We start from the raw sequence: 10,395 nt of genomic DNA, 5'->3' as shown, positions 1-10,395 counted from the left end.
AGATTAAAGAAGCCACTGTATCTGGAGTCTCATAGAAGATAATTCTCTGCTCATTCACTATAAAGGAGAGAGGAATGATTAGAGTTTCATCTGCCAAAGTTGTTTATCCAGAATTCTTTCAAAAGGTCCAGAAGGATAAAAGTTTTGTGTTCTTATATTTTTGGGAATAAAACTGCAAGTTTATCTTCTCTTTTTTGAGTTTTATGTCCAGAATTCACATCATGCTCCTCCCGGAATCTCTGTAACTTGTTGCAAGCTCAGAATGGAGAGGGTGAATAGAAGAATATCCCAAGCTGGAAGGGACCCACGAGGATCATTGAGTCCAACTTATGGTAGAACTGAAATTAGAGGATAGTATACATTGTATATGGCTAACATATGTGTTGGTTACTCATGATAAATAGCTTATTGCTGTATGAAGGCAGTGAGAGATAGTAGCAGAGAAGAAAAGAAGGACATAAGAAGGCTGAGAAACCCCCAAAAAGGCTAGGGGTCTGGGTGAGACTTGATGGATTTATGCAGCTAATGTTTATAATGGATATAGGTAGTAAGGAACTGAAGTAGGGGTTGATACCTTACTGACTGAGGTTTTTTAGTTTTAGTTTTTAAACTCCGGACAGATTGCACTAACTCTGACAGAGATCTTTCTGTCTGTCAGTACCAGCAGCAAAATGTATTAGAGGTCATGATAATGCACTTGAGTCTTTGTCCTTATTTCAACTGCCTGAAATGTTTATAGTAGATAATGGTGTTGACATATGTACGTTTAAATACTTATGTTTTGAAGCTTTAAGGTAAAAACTTCTTAAGAACTGGGAGCAGGCCTGCACTTAAATTCCATGTCGTTTTTATACAGCCTGGTAATGAATTTCTTCTTGTTCAAATTATTTAACCTCTGTGTAATTGCTGCATTTATAAAATGGGAATTACAGGGCTCTGTGGGATACAGTCTGCATACATATGGTTGCTGTTACTTTTGCAGTACTGTGGGAAAGCGAAATGCTGCACTATAAAAAAGTCCTGCTGAGAAAAAGCAACCTGGAGACTCATTCAGCTACATCCTACAAGGGGAAACAAGTATCTCTCACTTTCTTTGAAACTCTCTGCATTTTGAGACCTGAAGATATGTAGGCAAGATGAAACTACTGTGCCTTGAAGCAGAGAACAAAACAAGGTAAGAGAACTAAACGTAACAAAATGAACGTTTTCTTAGCACAGCATTCAAGTAATGTATGGCTATTGCTTTTCCATTGTGGCTTCCTGCGTTAGCCAGATTAAAGCTAATTTATGTGTGTCTGCATATGCTGCAGTCAAACTCTTAATGGTGACTTAAGTATACCTCAAACCCTATGAATGTGTTTTGTGACTGTTAGGCTCATATTAACAATGACTTTCTGCTTGCCATAAGAGACTTATAACATCAAGAAAAATGTTTTTTTGTTGTTGTTGTTGTTGCTTTAGATGTTTGCTTTTGTGCAAGGTTTTCATTTTTGTAGTACTTTGTTACCAACTTCAAAAAGTTATAACAATGCCAATAATACCTGACAATGTCTTTATGTTTGGATTACAAAATTCAGCACTCACAGATTTTGATTTCTGCTTAGATTAAACTAACCCAATCACAGTGCTCTTGTTCTTATCTCTGTCTTGGATTAGCCAAACACTCAATTTTACTATGTAACTGGAAAGTTCAATGCTTTTTCTGAGGTTATGTGGACTCAAATCAGTTTTATGTGTGTATTTTAGTAGCATACATTTTGTAGATCTTTATTTGGGTTTGTCTTGTATGTGTCGTGGTCCCCCGCAGGCGTAACAGCTTGAACTGTTGGAATTCAAACCATGCTGTAGAATGCTTATTCAATTACTATTGCAGCATGCTTTCTTTTGACAATATTTTTACAAAAATCTGTATTATTAGTAATACTGTTTCTTAGCTTGCAGCACAATGATTTATCTGCCCGGTTAGAATACCAAAGGTTTCTTTGTTATCTTCAAATTTGGTAAGTTTGCAAACTCCCTTCAATGTGTATATGTTTCATTGGAGATGAACCCTTGGCCCATAGATTTATCTTCCCTCCCTACACAAAACAGAAAAAGGAAGCAAGGAGCCAGACTTCTTTCATGCTTTCTTACTTTTAACTGGAAAAAAATTGTCAGTTTTAAGTGAGCAGAATTGTCACCATGCTTGTAGAGATGTTCTGCTTCTGTTTTTACCTACCCACAAAGACAAGAAGATACCTGCTTCCATCCTTGGAGGGGAGGAACACCTACAGCAGTATTTTGGTTTGGTAGTAGTCATTAATGAGCTTTATCTTGCCAAAATATTTTTAAGCTCATAGTAATTTGCATAGTTAATGATCAGTTCTGCCTTTGACCCAGAGCAATGGAAGACAGATGAAGAGATACAACACAGTGGCAATGCTTTATGTGAACAGACAGGGAGAAGTCTGATCATTTTCACCATGACAGGAACCCAGGAACCTGTCTACTTACACAGTCATGTTACACTGACAGCCACTCAGCTGCCAGGATTAATGGAGAGTGCAGAACATCAGTTGTGAAGATACTTTTTTTTTTTTTTTTATTATTATTTTTTATTATTTTTTTTTTTTTTTTAGGAAAGACTTAGGAAAGCGTCTCCCTGCATCTTTTTAGGCACCCTTTCCTTTGTTGAAGTCAAGCAAATCCCTTCGGACTTTTGCTGTGATTATACCTGGCTTTGCCTGAAAGCAAGAATTGACTACTTTTTCACAGCAGTTATTTCAATGAATCTCTGCCTCTGTGTTACCAGTTGGCCAACTTAGAATCTTCAGATAAAACCCTACTTTGCTTCAGTATCTTTTTGTAACTGTGATTCTTTTTGAGTCTGTTATCCACATATTTCACATTTTTCTTTTTGCACTTGAAGAATGTTAGGTTTTGCATTGGTGAAGAAACCAAGAAACTGTTCTACTCAGGACTGTTTTGCTTTTGGAAGGAACTTGAGAGCACAGCAGAGAACTCTGCTCACCTAGAAATCTTCAATGTTGAGTGTAAAGAATTCCTCTATGGTGAATAGTGGAGGGAAGGGCAAATAATGGGAGTTCACTTAATGGGGGCCTAAAGTTGTATTGGAGAGAACTGTTACGTGTTTTTTTGTTGTGTTGTTGTTTTTTTATGGTTGTTGTTTTTTTTGTTTTGTTTTGTTTTGTTTTTTGCCTGTCATGGGTTGTATGTCAAAAGCTCATTGCATTTGCAGCAAAAGGTTACATGTAGACCAGCTGAGAACTTTTCCTAACATTTTATTTTCTGACCTCCTCCGCAGCTACAAAAGGAAATGCTTTCATAAGTAAGGGGGGGAATTTCTTTGGAGAGTTTTCAACAGTCTTCTCAATTGATATTGGGGTTTTAGTAGAGAATTTGAACATAAGGAACTGTTTTTATTCCCTAACCATCAAGCCTCAATTAGCTTATGACTGAAAATGCTTATCTACCAAACTGCCTTCACACACATCACCAGATGTACCTCCCCAGATGTGCTGTGTCAGCACAAAACATTTTATGGTGTTCCATTTACATCTTGTGACTTGTTGAAGATTTAGTGCTGCTCTATCTGTCACTGATTTGTTCGCCAACTCCAGCAGGCTAATTGCGGTCAGGAATTCTTGGTGCTTCTAAATGAGGAGGCTTCTCTTGACAAGACACTTGAGCACTGGTGATTTTTCCCTTCTATCCCACGCGTTCTACCCGAGACCATGGTCTTGCAGGCTTCTGTTTTTCTTTGTGATGAGAAAGGGCAGTGCTCAGGTGAGTCGAGAGACAGCCCTTAACCCGTTTCCTTTTCAACGCCAGTGTAAGTGCAAGATCGCTTTGATGCGGGGCAGGTAGCTTTAGCCGAGTGAGGTGGAATACACCCGCGGACACAGGGAGGAGCAGGAGCCAGGCTAACGGAGAAGTTACCGCAGGCTGAAGTAAACTCCGGTGCCATCCCTCGAGCAAACGCGCGAAGCATCGTGGCAGAAGGCACGGGAGAGCAGCCGCCGGGCCAAACGCAGCTTGTGTGGGGGCGGCCCCGGCGGGCAGGCGGCAGGCCGGGGCTCCTCCTTCCCCCTTGTTCCCCCTTCCCCGGGCCGGGGCGGGTGGCGGCGGCGGCCCGGTGCCGCGGCGAGGCCGCAGCGTTGTGCTGGGGCGGGCCGGGGCGGGCCCTGCGGCCGGGCACTGCATGGGAGGAGGCGGCTCCGGCGGCCCGCCCCCCGCCTCCCTCCCGCCTCACTGCAGGCCGGCCGAGGGGCGGCCGCTCCGCCGGGCAGCGCGGGCGGGGGGACAGCGGTGACGGAAGGCAGCAGCTGGGGGACGGCAGCGGCTGGGAGATTTCCCCCCCCCCCCCCCCCCCCTCCCGCCCCCGCCCCGGCCGGAGGAAGATGGAGCTGGGTTAGTGAGGGCTTGCGGGAGGAGCAGCGGCGGCAGGTAAGGGCTGCTTCTCCCTCCTCACCCTCTTCGTCCTCCTCCTCCGCTCCCCGGTGCCGTGCAGCGGCAGGTGGCCCAGGTGTGCCCGGCCCGGCTCGGCCCGGCCCGCAGCGCTGCCCTTGCCCGCGGGCTGCCCTTGCCTCGCCCGGCCGCAGGAGCTCCCGCTGCGTGCCCTCAGCCGTGCCGCTAAGGGCAAAGCCGGGCGCTGGGGCCCCCTCCCCGTGCCGCTGGGGCGGGGAGGTGGGGAGGTGGGCAGGTCTGCCGCCCCTGCCGCCGCCCCGGCCCCCCCAGCTCGCTGCTGAGCTCCGGGAAGGGTTTCTGCATTGCAGGCTCTCGCCCCGGCTCTGCTTCTGCATTCGGGGCTTTATCTCAGCACAGGAGCCCGCGCCCTGGCCGGCTGGGCCGGTCCTGCTCGGGCAGGAGGCCGCTTTGGGCAGGTGGCATCGCCTCCTGTTCCCCAGCCCTGTCAGGGCTTTGGGGGGATCGGCCTCTGTCAGGGAGGTGTTGAGAGTGCTGGTGGTATGTGTGCTGCCTCTGAAAGGTACAGCTACGGAGGGGAATCTGTCAGGGTCTGGGCGATTAACGGTCATTCGGAGTTTGCGGGGTGTGACACGGTGCAGTGAGATAGAATGTGCATATGAAACATAATGCAGCGAGGCACACGACCTTACATAAGCTAAATTTTAAAAGCTGTCTACCCCTACGCTCACCCTGGAGGTTGTAGGAATATGCCTGTTTTAAGCTCTTTCTGGAGCTCGTTATTATCCATCTGAAATAACGGTGCAGAACCCCTCATGAGCCAGTGCTGAAAATAAAAGAATAAATTGTTGACTACTTTTGCTGTACTTCTGTTAAAATAAGTTCCTCACTGCTGGTCGCTACCATGCACACACCACAATGCTCGTGGCTACGTGGACGTACACAGATCCACGCTGCAAGAGGGAATCGATGTCTTCTGTTGTCCCTTAAATGTACCTTGACATTGGCCAACGCTAATGGTGTTGTATTTTAACAAACTCTTGAGGCTTCTCTCCTCAGGCCTGATCAGCGTTACAATGTCTAGCATGTAGAAACAAATTTATGTGTGAACAAAAAGTGTGAAAGGTTTCTTCCTGTTTGACCTTCACCATATCAGACAAATTCTTGAAACTGATGATCAGGGCAAGTATTTTGCACTGGAATGGTTGAAAATATGCTGCTGGACACAGCTCAAATCACACACAGGATGAAACAATGTTTTAAACTTTGTATCCAAAGGAAGCTAACGTCTGATAAATTTGGCCCACATTTTATCCTAACTCAGTCCTTACAGATGACATTGACTTTAGGAGAGGTTACTACAGCACAGATTTAAAGGAAATTATATTTGAGCTTCTGGAATTGAAAGTACGCTTGGTAGGAAAAATATTGTTTTGTTATTTATAATCTGTTGTTATAATGAGTGTGATAGCAGTTGAGGCTGGATCTGTCTCCATTTCCTGCTGTTGATGTGAATTGTCTAAATGGACTCCCTTCTGTGGATGAAGGCCAGATTTTGCCCAGGTGTGCATGTGCTGCTCTCACAAGGGCACGCTGGAGTTTCCCCACTTGAGCGTGAAGTACAGCTCAATATTGATGCCTGCCTTGCTTTGGGATGCCTTCTGTTACATCCTATAACCCATATCCTTTTGATAAGGCTGTAACATGAGTTGTAGTGTGGAGTATATGTAGGGTGCAGTATAGCACCCATATGGAAATGCACAGATCAGCAATGATGATATGACAGAATATAAATGATTATTATTTTTTTTGTGAGTCTTGTTCTTTTGTGACATTATATTTTTATGTTTCTGGTTTACAAGAAGCTCAGTCATTCTCAGGACAGCTTAATTCATGTACAAAATATTAAATATTTAGTGTTTGAGGCTGTTTAAGGATCACATAATAGACCAGTAACTTCATTTATATATGTGAGTGTGTTCATATATACTTAAAATATGATTAATCATAACGTAGTATCTATTTTTGAAAAAGGTAATTTTCTTTGCAGGTGGGATCTAGAAGACTTGGATCTTGGTTTACCTGTATAAATTCAAATAAGGGCGATAACAACTGTTGTAGATTTCAAGTAAGCATGGAATGAGCAGGTGGGGAAGGTACTTAGTAAGTCTGCCTCTGCATCTTTCCTTGCCCCTGGCAGATGTCCTGTGTCGTCATGTTGGCAGATTAAGCAAAAAGGCCAGGGACTGAAGAGACTTTCAGTGAATGGGTCTCTAGGTCAGGAGTTTTGCAGAGCCTTATGTGGGCAGGTGTGTGAATGCTGACTCAGATCTTACCAACGCAACCATTGTGCTATTCATTGCCCTGCGTGTTACTTGCTAGAAAAAATAAAGAATCTGTTTCCTTTAGCCAAAGGACTATATGTAGAATATCAAATTATATTTTAAAACTCTATGTTTTAAATCTAATAACTGTGATGTCTTCATGTTTAGAGTCTTGTATGAGTCCTTTGATATCATGTCTGTGTTTGGGAAAATAAATAGTATTTCACTACATTTTAAATTCTGCTTACATCTTAGACACATAAGAATTTTAAAATATGTATATCATTATTGCCTTAAGAGACACTAACTTCTGTAGCCTTTGGAGGAAGAAAACAGCTGTGGCGAGATAGTCCCACATAGTTAAGTATTGCTGGAGAGGAAAGTTGGAGTTGGAAGTGGGAAAGGACTAAAAGAACTTGCAGAATACTTATCATCAGGTAATCTAGACCTCAGATCTTACTGTATTCAATGAAGTCTCCTTCAGCTTAATATATTCTACATTCCCAAAACCATCATGAAATCTGAATATTCTTTTGACTTGAATTGTATAAAATCTTTGGATATTTTATTAAAATACATATATTTTATTTTTATAAAATACCTTTTGCTATTAAGCAAAAAAAAACAGTTAAGGAAGTGGTAATCCCTTAAGATGTCAAGTGCAACTGCCATTAGATTGAAGACTGAAAGAAACAGAAAAGGCTTTTTCTTGAAAATGTTTTAGTTTGGTTCATTTATAGTTGCGATGTCCCCAGTATGCACTGCACAGGCACACAGATGCATTCATGGACGTTTGTACCAAAGCATAGAGGTAAACAGTGTGCAGACCTTCTGAACAAATTAATCAGCGTTTCCGAATGGACAAAATTTTGAGATTAACCTGCCTGGATAGGTGATCTGAAAATTCGGCAGGAGAGTCTTGTATGTAAGAGTAGAATTTTACCCATTCAAGTGGGATATAAAGTTGCATGGATGTCCCAAAGCACCTTTTTGTATTTCTTTATTGTTGGTTTGCTAAGATGGTGCGTGGCACAACTGAGGAAGCCAAGTGTCCCCAGTTAAGATGGCATCACTGTTTGCAGTTCCTTGCTAGTAATTAATTTTTTATTATAAAGGCAGATTAATTAGTGTGTGCATGTAAGTGTAACAATACAACTACTTCATCATCAAATATTTTCTATTTCATATTTTCTTTTTCTTTTGTTGTCCTTTCCCAAATACTGACTCAAGGGAATAAAATGGGAAAATTGATGATCATGGAGAGGCTGGAGATACGGGAGATTTGATGTACAGTTAGTTCTATTTTCCATTGTTCTCGAAACACAATTGAATGGGTAATGAGTATTTTTGATTAGGTAGTTTGAAGAGACAAACCCAATTGTGATTAATGTCAAGTCTTTTTCTCAGTTGACTTCAGAGTTTTGCTATTCCTTTATTTGAGGTCAATGCTGTCTATTTTAGGACGTGTTTATACCAGTGATTTTTAGTCATAGTTCTGTGCTGTATTGTTTTGCTGCAAAACATTATTGACATTACTGTACTTATCTTATTAAATATCTCTTGGGTGGACTCTTGGGAAAGCTTTAGGCTTGAAGTAGAGAGATTGTTGAATATTTAATTCAGCTTATAAATGTTATAAACCCCGGTTTTATGTCTAAATAGTGTCAATTCAGTCTTTTCAGTTGTTCTAAAAACAAGGTCTATTTCTGAAGTAAATAACATAATTCTTTGTTGGACATGCTTGTTAGCTTGAATTATAGGGTTTATAAATTCATTTAACATTTTAGAGTTTCTCAGCATTTTGAAATACATTTTAGTTTGAAAAGAATCAGAAATCTCAGGACAAGAATTTAACTTTAAGATAGTTTGAAAATTTCTTATGTCATTTATAGGAGAAGTGGTGGGTTGTTATTTGTTTCATAAAAGACAATTTTATTTTCCAGCCCTAGCTGGCAGAATGTTCAGTCTCCTTATGTGAATTCTTGTACATCTATGTGAAAAGTGAAGTGCCAAATATCAACTCTGCACGTCATTTTGTTTTGGCGGAATTAGGAAAGGATCACTTGGCTTTTTATCCTCAAACTGTTCTTTTTTCTCCCTGTTTGGCCCAACCCTGTATTTTAGACAGCTTATTGTCCTGTTTAGTATTTATTATAGTTTAGTATTTAGTGCTGAGGTTTGCTTTCACCCTACATTCTTGAGTACAGCATTAAACGTTGACGTAAATTTGCTTTCCTTTAGCTTGTAACTCACAAGAGTCAAGTCTTTCTGCATTATGTCTTGGTTTTAGAATTAGTTATTTTTAAATGTAATGTCTTTGGCTCAGACCTTTTGGATACTGTAAGCTTTCAGAACAAGATTACATATATGAACATTGCTTATTTTTGTTGCTTTACAGATGATGTACAAGGATGTCCATTCCTCTTTCTTAGCTTAAATTGTTTGATAGTTTGAAGAGGATTCCTAAAATCATTACTCACTTTTGTTGTCCTGTACTTGTAAGAAACTGGTGAAAAGTTGCATTAAAATGTTGAAGTGCAGAACTGATTATTTAAGGTAGAAAATGTAAGAATTCGGTTGTTGCAAGTATTTTTGATTTATTTATTTTTTTTCAGAAAGTTTATATTTGCCAAATATTAATTCTACTGAATATACTATTAATTAAATTTCACATTGTATGTTTAGAGTTTGATCAGTTAGAACACTGAGTTATGCCCTTGGATCATGATTTCAATCTTGTATGCAGTGATTTGATACCATTTTAATACCATCTAACCTGTACAAGGAACAGCATATGTTTTTGTTTGTTTGTTTTGTTTTTTAATGCAAGAGTAAAGTAGCTATTTTTATCTGCCAGTATTTTGCAGTTACTCAGTGCTCTGTGGTGACTTTTTTTTTTTTTTTTTGCTTGCACATTCTCTTGGGATCTACTGAGTAATCATATGTATTGACTAGTTAATCAAAGAAAGGACAAAGCCCATGTAGAAAGTGAGCTAGCTGAGAAATAATTAATTTTGATTCTCATTTCTGTCACAATGGTTATACTTCCAGTATTGTTTTTAGTATTAGAAAAAGGAACACTGAGAACTTGTTCATTATTAGATGCTTGAAATATCAAATTTCTAATCCTGATGACTGCTGATGCCTTTAGTGACCTCTGTCATATGGAAATTTACAAAGTTGTTCCTGCTGCATATGGCCAGGAGATGCAATATATTTCTAAGCCATTGCTATGATGTTATCAGGAACATGTTCTAATGCCTTTGATTAAAATGGCTAGCTGCCATGGTGATGGTACCATAGAAACTGGTAAAATAATCATTGCCTATTAGGAAGTCTGAATGAAAAAAATCTCCATTTTTCTGCCTTTTATTTTTCAGCATCTTCACAGGAATTCTGCTGGTGTTTATATTCCTTATGAGCAAATTATTGAATGAATTCCTTTGCTCTGTGTTACATGGCAAACCAGGCTAAGGTTATTGTATTGGTCCTGTCTAAATATTGAATGCATGAGTGACTGACAATTCAGTCATTACACCATCTCCTTCTAGTCTCAGGAACAAGGACACTGGACTAGAAGCCTTTTCTTGCAGTATTGATTTTTGTTGTTAAGTCACGGTACCCTCTTTTACTGTAATTACTTTCT

At 40.6% G+C, this 10,395-nt stretch overlaps 1 protein-coding gene across 3 annotated transcripts in view; it reads left to right on the top strand.

Moving 5' to 3' along the window:
• Positions 1 to 4,261: 4,261 nt before the first annotated feature.
• The window catches only part of OTUD7A (OTU deubiquitinase 7A), a 114,023-nt gene continuing 107,889 nt past the window's right edge, over positions 4,262 to 10,395 (top strand). For all 3 annotated transcript variants that reach the window (XM_035336015.1, XM_035336013.1, XM_035336014.1), the window contains exon 1: positions 4,262 to 4,446. The gene's annotated coding sequence lies outside the window, so the exon portion shown is untranslated. The remainder of the gene's footprint in view (positions 4,447 to 10,395) is intronic.

This window comes from Oxyura jamaicensis, chromosome 10 (genome assembly GCF_011077185.1).
Source record: "Oxyura jamaicensis isolate SHBP4307 breed ruddy duck chromosome 10, BPBGC_Ojam_1.0, whole genome shotgun sequence".
Lineage (NCBI taxonomy): Eukaryota > Metazoa > Chordata > Aves > Anseriformes > Anatidae > Oxyura > Oxyura jamaicensis.
Note: the sequence above shows the minus strand (reverse complement) of the source record. Positions and strands in the feature narration are given on the sequence as shown.